Below are 14,781 nucleotides of genomic sequence, written 5' to 3' on the forward strand. Positions count from 1 at the left end.
AGAAGACCTGCTTTAAGATGGAAAACGTATAGGTATAGGAAATGCTATAATAGATAGAGATCTCAGAGAATGGGACTTCTAGAACAGAATTCTGTGGAGCACAAAAGACAAAACCGACAAACTCATAATGCGAAAAATCTGAAGAAGGAGAAGAAAACAATTTCGTTTCATTATAGTTTTGCTAGATATACGTCATCTGGCTGTGAGCTGGATCATGTTATTAAAATTTCTTTAGATACTTGATCCATACTTCTTGTTCATTTGCTTGATCAGTTATAATATTCGTGTGGTGCTATATTATGAGCGTATTTTTATTCTCCTGTAACGTATATTTTGTACATGTTAAAGAGATCATCTAAACTTCTATAGAAGTAAATAGAGGAAACTGTATTCAAAATTGGACGAATTAAGGTCAAAGAAAAAGAAATATATCATACCTGTCCTAGACCTGCTTAATTCCACAGTTATTTGGTTAGGTTGTAACAGGTGCGTCCCTGTTTTTGTATAATTCGGAATATATATTTAGGAGATAATTGGGCGTTTCTAGACATTCGATTCACTCTATGTAGAGAGAGAAGAAATATAAATTACTTACATTAGTTTTGCAACAGAAGACAAAAAAAAAGTGGAAAATTTCGGGCAAACGAACAATATCCTAGCTGAGCAAATGCTGTTCCGTAAAACGCCATTATGATTTTCAGTACCAGTCAGAAAAAAGGAAATATCAATCCCTTATTCTATTCTTTTAAAACGTTTTTTTAAATAACTAAATATACAGGGTGTCCAGAAACTCTACCGACAAACGATGACAGGAGATTCTTCAGATAATTTTAAGACAATTCAGCTTAATTCACTTCATATACTTCCAGAACGCTTCAATAGGCCGCACCTACATTGGATCCGTTTTTCTCCGATCCGATCAGATCAGATCAGATCCGATATCGGCCGACGTCGGGAGTAGCTTCTCCTATTTTCATCGTGAAGTGTTTAGGTTCATTCCGGTTTTTGCATTATAAGTAATTAAATTTTTGGTTTGAACTATTTCATGAAATAAATCAACAATAAATAGCTTTTAAATCTTAATATTTAATTTTGTAATGGGTGTCTCTACAATATATATATTTTATAATGTTGTCTTGAATATAAGGTTTACAAAATCTCTTTATTTATAGGTATAAAATTTAATACCTCTAGCACAGAATAGGAAACAATTTTATTTCCAATTCTGTCCCTCTAGGTAAATAGTTTTATTGGGATGGTCAATTTAACTTTGGTTATGAAATTCTAGCGGGTACTACGTATCTTTGAAATTGCCAAAATAATCTTGGATAAAACCTTACAAAGAGAACCGAAGTTTATTACTGCTCAATTTGTGATAAAACCGGAAGTATAATTATTATACTACCTATTATGTGTTCCTATATCTTTTTATAAGAGAATATTTTTTAATACGTGCCAACACAAGGTTAGTTTGTAATAAATCAATGTATTTTTTCTTTTCTCATGAGTTATTTTACATTCTTGTGACGAAAAGGTAGGATCTTAAATTTACCAGGATAATTACGTAGATTTTTGTTTATATTAAATTCTCCTGAAAATCTGTCTTTTTTAAATTTATGCATCCATCTACGTCTTTTTCTACGTCTTTTAAAAACGTTGTTTTCCAACAACAGCCAACACATTGACACGACATCTTTATTGGAACTCATTGTCGGTGGTCGGTGGTCGGAAGTTAACGGAACCAATGTAGGCACCCTCGCCGGAAAATCGGTCTATATCGGATCTGATTTGATCGGAGAAATACGAATCCAATGTAGGTGCGGCCTTAGAGAAACGAATATTGGTACAGATATTTATCTTCCTGAGATAAATCGATTGCATATATAGTAAATTTCTAGTACCGATCATAGGCGTCCGTTCTGGGTAGGGCAACGGTTATTTTATCACATAACTTTTTTGTCTTTAACCTTCAATCACTTCCGATATTATTACTAAGTTATTCCGACAGTATTATTAAATAGTGAAGAATTCTAGTATTAAAAGGTACTCTTGCTGTAAGTCGGTCCGACACACGGTTTTCTAGAAAAATCGATTCGAAAATTTTTCGTTTTTTGAATTTCAAAAAAAAATTGAACACACTTGTCATTGCCGAATTTGTCATTGTCAAATGCCGAAAAAACAGTGTATTTTACCAAGTTAAAGGAAGAGTAACTTTTAGTATTCGAATACCTCATAACTTAATAATCTAGAGTCAAAAATGCTTCAAAATTAAAGACAAAAATGTTATGCGATAAAATAATCGTCGTTGACCTACCCAAAACGGATGCATATGACCCATACTAGAAATTCGCAATTAATGAAATCAATTCATCTCGGAAATATAAATAAACCTACCAGTTTTCGGATTTCTACAGTAGAACACCGATAAGTCGGCCCTCGATAACCCGGAAGTCCGGCTAACCCGGACCGATTTTTATCAGACAAAATAAAAAAAATTTCACTTTGACTGAGTTTTTTACCAAGAAATAAACAATACTGTATACAACTGTACGTAATTTAGATGTACTGTGCATATTTATTTCATGTTTTTGCATTTATAATGGAGTTTATCTCTAAATATAGCGTATTTCATTAATTTTTACCATATTTTCCGGCTAACCCGGATTTTCGATAACCCGATAGGCCGAGGTCCCGATTAATCCGGCTTATCGAGGTTCCACTGTACATAGTTTTTCTTTGAAATTTCTTTTGGAAATTCAAAAAAAGAAAAAATTTAAAATCGATTTTTCTAGAAAACGGTGTATCCTATCGACTTAAGACAGGAGAACCTTTTAGTAGTAGAATACATCAAAATTTAATAATCTAGAGTCAAAAATGCTTAAAAATTAAAGATAAAAGGTTATGCGATAAAACAGTTGCCCTACCTAAAACGGACGCCTATGACCGGTACTAGAAATTGGCAACACATGGAATCTATTTAAATCTGGAAGATACCCTCTGGATACATCTGGAAAATATGTGTACCCATTTTCGTTTTTCTCAATAGAAGCGTTCTGGAGTTATCTAAGAAAAACTAATTACAAGACGCCATCTTCGAAGAGCTCTAGCTCCCTTAGGAAGCATTTTGGGACTACGTGAATTGGGTTACATTGTCTTAAAATTATCTGAGGAATCTCGTCCTGTCTTTGTTTGTCGGTAAAGTTTCTGGACACCCTGTATATTTGTTATATTCACAGCTAATAATATATTGTCAATTTTTAAAAAGGAAAGTAACTATCCTATTAACTGTTAAAACTCAACCATTTTAGCACTAAGCAATCGGAACTAACATTTTACGTCAATCCATCTGAAAAACCAGGGCCAGTAAATCATACTCCAAATTATATAAAGCAGCTTTAATCCACTAAAAAGTTGACCATAAAGCTGCAGTCGGAAATCTATCCAAGTATATAGGTCAAACATTCAAAGACTGTGTGTTGTTCTGGAATCTCAAGCGTCGACCTTCTAGTTTCATTCAAAAACTTCAGAGTTGAGTTCAAACTCACGAATGCAGAGTAGTTGAGAAGATTGTGCCATTTAGTCCCGCACATATCAAATAATTATTTTGTGGTATGAAGGTTAGAAACGTAAGCCAAATTAGGTTTTATAATGTACACTTAATTTTTAGCTTAATGAAATATGAGGAAAAGTTAATAGAAGGTTTTTTTATTAAAAGTTACACGTATAATACAAACAAGAATAAAAAACCGCTAAACACCGTAAAAATGAGTGGAGCATACAATATTCCAGCTACAAAAGAGCTGTTAATATAAGTATAACGTGGCGCGAAAATGTATTTTCATTTTGATGTAAAATAAAATTCTAGTTTTATTTTGAAAGATTTTTTTCATATTATTTGTTAAATTTGAAGTAAAACGAGCCACAAAAGAGTAACTTGGATAGAGTTTGCATTTTGAGGCCCTTTTGTGGCGCGTTTTACTTGAAATGTAGCAAACGTTATGGAAAAAATCTTTCAAAATAAAACTAGAATTTTAGTTTCCATCAAAATTGAAATACATTTTCGCGCCACGTAATACTCATATCAGCTCTTTTCTAGCTGGAGTATTGTACGCGCCACTCATTTTTACGGCGTTTAGCGGTTTTTTATTCTTGTATCAGGAGTTTTTCTAAGTTTTTTATAAATTAAATGTATGAAGTTGAATGTAATGTTTCGCGATTACACGTTAAGCGTTATAAATAGTCGCCTTTGTCGCATTTTCTCCCAAATGATCTAGTAGTTACGACACCACACTTGTGATAAGACAATCCGCGTTCATATCCCAACCATCCTAATAATTATGGAGAGCAAACATCGTTGATGTTTAATGATGAAGAAAATAACTTCGAAATAGAGCTGAACATCATTAAACAAATAGCAGTAAACAATGGCTATAACGAACAAACAATTATCAAAATTTTAAACCAAAAACTCCATAAGAAAGCCCTGAAATTAGTCTATCCACCACCACCGAAAGAACCCAGTACCTTCTGCTCTATCACATATAGTGGCAAGATAACAACAAAAAAAGCCAAATACATAAAAAAGAAAGGAAAAGCACCAGCTTTCAGAACCAATAATAACTTAAGCAAATATATTAAGAACAATAAGAGCCGAAAGAGAAAACAACTACAGAGTGGTGTTTACAAACTAACTTGTAGTGACTGTCCGAAAACTTACATCGGTCAAACTGGCAGAACCTTTGAAAAACGGATAGCAGAACACAAAAACGCTTTCAGCAATAGGAAAGAAGACACTTCTACATACGCAATTCACCTTCTAGATTCTAGATCAAAATCATTCTTTTAATGAACAGTTTCAAATTCTGCATATTCAAAATAAAGGCTAATCTATCTTAAACTATCTTTATTAGAATCTACGGAAATTAATAAATTCAAAAATGCAGATATAATTCTGAATGACCAACTCGAGACAAACAGCTCCCCACTCATCAACCTCTTCAGTTAAAGAATTTAAAAAGACAAATCCATAGTAATCTAAATCACTTGAGAAAGGCACTCTGCCGAAACACCTGTAGTCACATAGTTGTAATAAATTTTGTGGAAGTATAGAAAACAAACGTAAGGATTTAGTTATGGCTTTGTTTATCACTAATTTATTTTCAATTGACAGACTTAAGCGTCTACCCAACATCCAGTACATTTGTTGAAGATTGAGTCCTAGCTGATTTCTTTTGATGAAGAGGTGATTCCGTCATGTTCATCTAGATGTATGCCCAGGTATTTGGTTATATCGACTTCTATTCATTGTTCGTTGTTTATGAATACTAATGGAAAGCTCCCTCTTCGCATGGTAAATGTAATGTGGGTCGATTTTGTTGCAACAGCTTTTAGTTTTATTGAATTAAACCATTCTATTTCATTTAAGCGGGCTTTTAAGTTTTGCGAAGGTCTTTGGGATTTATTTATTTTATTATTTATTTATTTATTTAGCGTATGGCTTAAGTATATCACAGAATATATTTACATTTATGCATTATACAATGCATCACAAACAGATGTCATTCGGTTGCCATTACAAAGTCTATAGGGTCGCCTGTGTATGCTCTGCGTGGGCAGTCCTGACCAATGTGACTGATCATCTGTCTTGCAGCGCCGCAGTCACAAGAAGGCGAGGGGAGTTTACCCCATCTGTGGAGGGAGTCGGCGCATCTTCCACAGTTTGTTCGAATTCGATTAAGGGCTGCCCAAATCTTACGGGGACGTTCAAATTCGCCAGGTTTCCCTATGATGTCCGGTAGACTATGGTAATGCGGATCTGTCCTACTTTCCCAATCTTCTCTCCATCGGGTATTTAAGTCAAAGTTGGATTGCTGCAGCGCTTGAGCAGATTGTAGAGGGGGTAACCTGGATCGAAGACGGTTTCCAAGAATATCGGGGATGTCGTTGTGGACTAGAAGCTGGTGACTGTCCATTATTTTGTTATATTCTTTAACCAATGCATGTTCGCGGCGTAGGTTGGGTGGTGCTATATTACTAAGGGTAGGTAGCCACATTGTAGGGGTGGGCTTAATTGTGCCTGTTATCATACGCATAGTACGGTTTAGTTGGGTGTCGACCAGGTGGGTATGCCTGCTATTTAGCCACACTGGAGCACAGTATTCTGCCACCGGATATATCAGGCCAAGAGCAGAGGATCTTAATGTTGATGCTGTGGACCCCCATGTAGTGCCGCAGAGTTTCTGTATTATATTGTTGCGTGTTTTCAATTTTGCTGCTGTTTTCGTCAGGTGTTCTCTGAATGTGAGCGTTCTGTCTAGAGTAACCCCAAGGTATTTCGGGTATTTATTGTGTTTTAACAGCTTGTTATTAAAATACACTCGCAATTCTCTGTTTACCAACTTGTTGTTTAGATGAAAAGCTGATACTTCAGTTTTTGTAGTACTTGGCTGTAGTCTCCATTTCCTAAGGTATTCGCTGAGGATGGACAAGTCATTCGTGAGAGTGATTTCTGTAGTTTCTCAAGATTGGTGGCTTGTTGCAAGGGTCCAGTCGTCAGCATATTCAAACTTCCGAGATTCGGTTTCAGGCATGTCAGCAATATAGAGGCTGAAAAGTAAAGGGGCAAGGACAGAACCCTGTGGAAGACCATTGTTAAGTTTCATCTGTCTACTCGTCTCCTTTCCCATTATAACCTGGAAGGCTCTGTTGGTCAGCATGTTGTCAATGAGGTTAATTATCTTTCTGCAGGGGATAATGCGGGCCAGTTTATATATTAATCCCTGTCTCCAAACAGTATCATATGCTGCTGTTACATCTATAAATACTGTTGCTGTCTTTTGTTTCTTTTGAAAACTAGCTTCTATAAAAGTTGTTAATGACAGCACTTGGTCCGTACAGCTTCGATGAGGGCGGAAGCCAGCTTGTTCAATGGGGACATTTTCTAGTATCCTGTCACTAATTCTGTTGAGGAGAAGCTTTTCTAATAGTTTATAGACCATGCTGAGTAGAGCTATGGGGCGGTAGTTTTCTGGCTCATCGTTTGATTTGCCCTGTTTCGGAATTGCAATTATCTTTGTTCGCTTAAGTGAGAAAGGAATGTTACCTGACTGAACTATATCATTAAAGAACATTGCAAGCCACTGTTTCGTGTATGCACCACTGTGTATCAAGAACTCTGGATGGATACCATCAAAGCCAGGTGCTTTACCTGATTTCATTTCTTTCAGCGCATGTGTGATTTCAGAAATAAATATTCTTGCTGAATATTCGGTGTTCGTTCTGTTCATTTGTTTTAATGCCCTTAAGTCTCTTTTCACGTTGGTAGTATGTGTTCGATCTCGTGGAGCTCTGGATAGAGATACTATATGGGAGGCAACCTTGTTAGGAGACATTTTAGACTCTCTGGATTCTAGCTGGTTAGCTCCTCCAATTTTCCGAATCAAGGACCATGCCTGCCGGCTTGATTTTTTGAAGTCAAGGTTTTCGACAGTCTGGTCTTTGGGATATGTGTGTGAGATGCGGTAATACGAAGTGTCAACCCTCTCGTTTCATTCAAAACTTTAGGGTTGAGTTCAAAGTCACGAAGGCGGAGTAGCTGAGGATATTTTTAATCATTTTTAAATATTTTTATTATTTTACCCATCTAGTTGAGCGGGAAGGAAAGTCAATTGTTTTTATTGAAGTTGCCACACAACTTTATCTGGAAAAATCAAAACACCACTTCTCACATCCACCTTAGAACAGATCCGCCCTGGTCTTGATAGACCACAGATATTTATCGGACTTGACCAGAATATTATGATAAAAGAACAAAATAAAATAATAAATACCCCAAATGTTTAGTCTACATACTGTAAAATGTATAAAGGAATTTGTTCGTCTTTGATTTACAACGCACACTAAGAAGGTTGTGAGAGGCAAAAACTATAAATCATATAAACATTTCATAAATTAGAATATCATAGCGGATAATTAAACGTAAATGCAAAAATGACAAATCTTGAAATATGATCAAAATTTTTGGCAGTGAAACAGCTATAATAAATAGGTTTTAATTTGTAGAGTTTAAGTGGCTTTAAACTTTGATGCGGCAATGAAAGAGGTTTTAAAATAACCACTAACTACACTAGTAAATTATATAATGTTTATTAGTAGTATATGCTGTATTATGGTGAATTACATATGGTGGTAATTTTGGTTCAGTATTTTAGTGGGTACATATCTCATATTGTATGGAATAAAATTTACCTACTGTAGTACTGTCTACCTACTGTATAGTAGACAGTGTAATATTACATATTACTCTGTCTACTATATTGTATACTATATATTGTACAATAAGATTGGATATGGTAGCATGGGTGTGAATATTGCTACGAAATTATTAAAACACGTGATTATCTTTTATGCTACCCAGTGCCGGATTTAGAGTACCTGCGGCCCTAGGCCAAATTACCCTGTGCGGCCCCCGATAACTTCACGATTATGTAATTAAGCATAAAGCACATTTAAAATTAATACATAACGTTTAATTTTACCTTTTAAAATTGGTACAACATACAAAGCATTACATAAATGAATAGAAATGCCACTAATGTTATATTTGAATACAGTACATAATATAGGTTGAAATGTTGCATCCACTAATTAAATAATCTTGGTTTACACATTTGGCTAAAACCCCAAAACAGCTCTAACAACAATTTTTATATTTATAGAAAATATATAATTCAAAAAGTTAGCAAAGAGCAGATATTTTTAAAATTATTTATGTTTATATCAAGAGTATAGGTTTAATTTTTAGACAATTTTTTTCCTATTTTTTCATAGGAATCAAAGTTGTCTCTCAGACTAAATGCATACTCCTTTAGAGGTTTGTGTGTTGCAAGTCAGCCACATTCAAATCTGTAGCAGTCTTTTACAATGCTTTGATACTCTTTTCAAAACGTTGTAAAATATCGTACCACATGTTTAGTAGAATGACATTCTCTAATTTGAAAAATTGTTTACTGGTTATATTAGCTTCAGCTCGGCTCCCATTTGTTTGCCCCGTATCGGCTGACATTTTTTACTGCATCGTAGTAGCTCCGGTAGTTAAGTAATAGTATATTACTTTATGAACCGGAGAAGCATGACTTTTCTTGACGCGCCCGATATTACGCGCCGAACGAAGTGAGGCGCGTAATAGAGGGCAAGTCAAGAAAAGTCGCTTCTTTGCCGAATAAAGTATACTATTTTTTCTTCAAACGTAGCAATTTTCAATCATAAATAGTACAATTCATAATAAGTATGCATCACTGCGGCCTGAAAATTTCACAGAAAAATGATTTTTTATCAAGTACCAAAATGGAAAGTGTTACCGAAGCGTCATGGGAATACATTCGATCAGCGCAGTAGCCCAAAAGTAGCTAGTTATTTAAATTTAAACGATGCAAGCGCATACACGGGTCACTCTTTACGACGAACTTCAGCAACACTTTTAATTGATGGAGGCGGAAATCTAGAATGCCTCAAACGACATGGGGGCTGGAAATCAAGCACGGTTGCCGAAGGATATATAGAGGATTCAATAAGAAATAAGAACGATAATGCTCAAAAAAATTTAAACCCTCATGATTCGCCAACATCGGGAATGATTGCTGAAAGTTGTGCTCGACCATCAGTATCATCAACAATTACCAATGCGTATCAAGAGTCGGGAACATTTTTGCACGGTTTCAATTTTGAAAATGCCTCATTAACTCATTGTACTTTTAATATTACTATAAATATAAATGATGTTTAATTGTTGTTAATGACATTTGTATTGTTGCTTTGTGACATGTTTCATATTGTTGCCATGACAACATTTTTCCCTCCGCCGTAAAGAAGTGGGAAAAAAACTGCTGCCGGCGGAGACATCAAACTTTGACAGGACCAAGTTAGATAAGTAATGTCATCATTATTTGACGTTTGAAGAAAAAATAGCTTTTACAGCATGTCACTTGGCAGCCGATCTTGTAACGTTTACCCTTTTTGGAAGGAGTTTCTTTTCGTTATTGCTATTTTTGACAATGTGTTCCGACCGTTCCAACAAGGTTCATCTTGAAGTTAATGCACTCATGAAAACGTAAAGTTCTTGAATAAACAATTATAGTTTTGTTGCTGCCAAACAACAATCAGCAGCATGTGTGCTAGATTCAATGAATGAGCGGAGCATGGAACATACTCAGCTAAATTGTTTTGTTATGTTCTTTTATTAGCGCTTGTAAACCTATATAATATATTTACCTGACATATTCGAGGCATTATCATATGACTAGCTTCTCATATCGCACAATGGAATATCTAACTCTGACAGGGTATTTAAAATAATTTCCGCAATGTGTTCTGTACTGTGATCGTGAAATTTAATGAAAGCTATAAATCTTTCTACAGGAATACCATCACTTAAAACATACCGTATAGTAGGATCCGGTCTGAATGAGTGATGTCTGGTGTAGAATCAACACTAAGAGAATAGTACTTACTTTTTTCTCAGTGTTGAAAATAAAAATTAAATTCTTTTTATCAAAAAAGTTTTTTTTACAAAACGCTGCGGCCCCCTTTTGCTTGCGGTCCTAGGCAGCGGCCTAGTCGGCCTAGTGGTAAATCCGGCACTCATGCTACCTCATATAACCTTACAAAACCTTTTATTTTAAGGAAGAAAACATCGAAAAGGATTCAATATTGTAAAAAAATATAATACAAATTAATCTGGACTGCTCCTCAATTTATTAATATTAGATGAGATATCAAAATACCAAAATCAAAATATTAGTACATTCCATGTCAAATCACTCATGTAAAAAATGTACGATCTCCGATTTGTCTGAAATTTGGTATATAGCTTCTGCGGGACGTAAAAGTAAGATATTTAAGGTCAAAAAATCTTCTTCTTTTTCTCAAAATGTTATTTTATGCGATTTTAGAGTGACTCAGTGTTTATTTAAACAAATTTGCATTTTCTGTCACAAAACATCAATGAAAAACATAATATTTTAATAGAAGGGACTTAAAAATGTCATTATGTGGCATTATAACAAGTTATTTTGATTCAAAACAAGGTTTTGGTTAAATTTTATAGTGTAGAAAACGTTAAAATACCGTTTTTTACATTTTTCTCCATTCCCAAAATACATCATTATCGATTTGGATGAGAATTTGCCCACAGATAACCAAAACATAGGACTTTAAGTGGTTAGAAGGATTTGAGTTTTATTACAATACCAAAAAAGTTACATGCAGTAATATCAGACTCAGACATGTCGAGCTGCCCAAAATTTTATTTTTCTAATCTTTAGGAGAGTCAATAGTAGCCTAAATTTAAAATCACGAATAAACTTCTCCGCTACGTTAGCCTCCATCTTGATTTTAAAGGAGAACCTGTTTTGCTCAATATCTCCGCCATTTTTAAATTTTCGACAAAAATGGTAGAAACTGAAATTGTTCCAATGAATCGTATTTACAATTATTATAATTTCTTTTTAACAATTTTTGTTGTGAGGTCGATATTTTCGTGTTAATTTTACTTACATACAGTAGACCCCTATATTTTTGACTATAATATTGCATGTAACTTTTTTGGTATTGTAATGCAATTCAAATCCTTCTTACCACTTAAAGTCCTATGTTTTGCTATCTGTGGGCAAATTTTTAGCCAAATCGATTATGATTTATTTTGTGAATGGAGAAAAATGTAACAAATGGTATTTTAACTTTGTCTACACTATAAAATTTGGTCAAAAACTTGTTTTGAATCAAAGTAACTTGTTATAATGCCATATTGCTATATTGATACTTTACTATAGAAAATGCAAATTTGTTTAAATAAACACCAAATCACTGTAAAATCGCATAAAAAACATTTTGAGAAAAAAAGAAGAAGAATATTTTTTGACCTTATATATCTTAATTTTACGTCCCGCAGAAGCTATATACCAATTTTTAGACAAATCGGAGATCCAAAATTTTGTTTGCTCCAAAATTGAGTGATTTGAATTGGAATCACCCATATAATATGTAGTTAAGATTATTGGTAAAATAATACTGCTGCAGCAAATAGGATCTATTTTGTAGCATTTTCTTTTACATAAAAGTATATGCTTTTGTTCAGAAGAACATACCAATATTCTACATACCAAGAATGACCTTAGAAATTAAATATTTTTTCCTAGTTTGTAGATTTTTCTACGACGCAAATTTAACTGCTGTCATGTTGTAACAAAAAAACACCTAGGCCGAAGTTGTCAATCCACCAACTTCACTTAAACTGAAGCCAATACTATACTAAACTAGCAAATACTTTAAAAGCGTAGTACATACTTCTATGTATCCGGTAAATTAATAGTAGCATGTGCTACGGAGGAAAGTACATAATATTGTAAATGCGTTGTAGGTGTAGTTAAAACTTCAAAAATATAATACATACTTGAAGCATTAGCAGATACTACGTTTTATGCCTGAATTTTTTTAATGAGAAACTGGTTAACATAGATTAATGTTGTTTTTGTGCTAGGGCAGTATAATACACATGTGCTGTTTCCTGATTAGAGCAGTTGGGATAGATTTGACCTTGCATTACGAGCTGCCTTAAATTTTATTTTTCTAATCTTTAGGGGGGTCAATAGAAGTATAAATTTCAATTCTCGACTGAATTTGACTGTTGCGTTAGCCGCCATTTTGATTTGAAACGAGAAATGTTTTTGCTCAATATCTCGGCCTTTTTCAACTTTTCGACAAAAAGTTTAGAAACTGAAATTATTTAAAATGCGATTTTCTATAATTTCGTTTATTACAATTTTTCTCGTGCGGTCTATATTTTCCGAGTTATGGTGAAAAATAGTGACAGTTAGAGCATAATTATTGATTTATTGAATTATCTCGTTTATTATTAGTTTTACAACAAATTTGAACCTATACAACAATAAAGAGAAATAAATTTTGTATAATTTTGATTTATTCAATTTTTTTGATAAAATCAATATTTGAGGTAGTACGTATGCGGAAAAGGCGCGAGCGCAAGAGCTGATTGATTTTATAGCAATTGTTTTTGTTCAATATCTCCGTTATTTTCAACTTTTCGACAAAATGTGAAAAGGCTGAAATTGTTGCAATCAAGATTTACTACAATTTTTCGAGAGAACCAGTGGTATGTCTACGAGGGGGAATGGGAAAATTCCCCCAACATGGTCCAAAATTAAAAAAAATGTTTAAATATTAAAATATGTTAGCTGACATGACACTTAATTATCGACAGACAAATTCAACTAATAAAACCCGCTGGTTAATAAAATTAAGTGAACTTAGCATATAGGTTATTATTTATGTCTATTATGTACTTAGTTTGGTTGCTGTTTCATTGGAAGTTTCAAAAATTGTATAAAATATAATTCTCTGTATTTTTTATGTACAATTATGTCGTAAAGTTAATAATAAATGAGACAATTGAATAATTATGCTTCCCCTCCGCTTCCACTATTTTCCCCCTTAACTCAGAGAATATTGATCGCATAAATAAATTGTGGAAAAAAATTGTAGGAAATTGCGTTTCCAACAATTTTAGTTCCTACTTTTTTGTCGAAAAGTTGAAAATGGTGGAGATATTAAGCAACAACGGTTCTCTTTAAAATCAATATGGCGGCTAATGCAATTGCGAAATTCAGTCGAGATTTTAAATTTACCCTACTATTCATCTCCCCTAAGGCCCTAAAGGATAGAATTATAAAATTTGGAGCAGCTCGGAAACAAGATTAAACTCAGTAATTATGCTCCCCCCACCACTTTTTACTATTTTCCCACTTAACTCGGAAAATATCAAGCGCATGAAAAAAAAATTTTTTTTAATAAATTGTAGGAAATCATATTTGGAACAATTTTAGTTGAAAATGACGTAGATATTAGGGTGGGTCGGTTCTCTAGTTTTTTTATGCCTGTAGTGAAGAAAGTTGCCAAATGGTCTAGAATGAATAGGGATATTTTTATTTTTTTTTATTTTAATATTTAGCCCACCCTCCCCCCCCCCGCCTGACCACTAAAAAAATTAAAAATTTAATTGTTACATCAATAAAACCTGATGCTTCAAACTACTAAAAATAGCTTCAAATGCCCTTAAAAAAATACTTATTTAATTTTAACAACCTTAAACCCCACCGCCAGGTAAATTTGTCCAGGTCCAGAAGGACCCCTAATATTCCTAAGCACTCTACACCTACACCGCCTACCTTTGACTGCAATAGACCTAACTGGATTATCGAGTAGAAAAGGAGCAATGATCTCTAGTGCAGATCTTGAAGATATTGGATTGATATCCAAAAATGACAAGTCTATGTAATACAAGCCTAAATTAGATCGACAAAGAAGGCAACGACTTGATTTACAAAAAAAAAACATAAAAGATGATGCTAGTCTGCAAGTCTCTATTTTGATGGACGCAAAAATCAAACCCTTCACATTCATGTACAGGGAGAATCGTAATCTAGAAAAACCACTGTCGAAGAACATAAAGTGTTATTGAAGGAACGTGGTAGCGACCTGGTAGCGAAGCTGGTAGCGACCTGGTAGCGAACCTGGTAGCGACTATATAGTGCAAGTAACACCTCAAAATGGTACTGCAAAGACCATAGCATCAACGATTTTTAACTATTTGACAGAAAATCAGGTGTCAATTAGCGAGTTGATTGCTGTTGGCTGCGGTGGTACTGTCGTTAACACTGGGCCCTACGGTGGTGTAATACATTTTATGGAATTGCGAGTACGTCATAA

At 34.2% G+C, this 14,781-nt stretch overlaps 1 protein-coding gene across 1 annotated transcript in view; it reads right to left on the reverse strand.

The window, feature by feature from the left end:
* The window catches only part of LOC114325462 (TWiK family of potassium channels protein 18), a 962,626-nt gene that overhangs the window by 687,547 nt on the left and 260,298 nt on the right, over positions 1-14,781 (reverse strand). The window lies entirely within an intron of this gene.

The sequence above is a fragment of the Diabrotica virgifera genome, chromosome 7, assembly GCF_917563875.1.
Source record: "Diabrotica virgifera virgifera chromosome 7, PGI_DIABVI_V3a".
NCBI lineage: Eukaryota > Metazoa > Arthropoda > Insecta > Coleoptera > Chrysomelidae > Diabrotica > Diabrotica virgifera.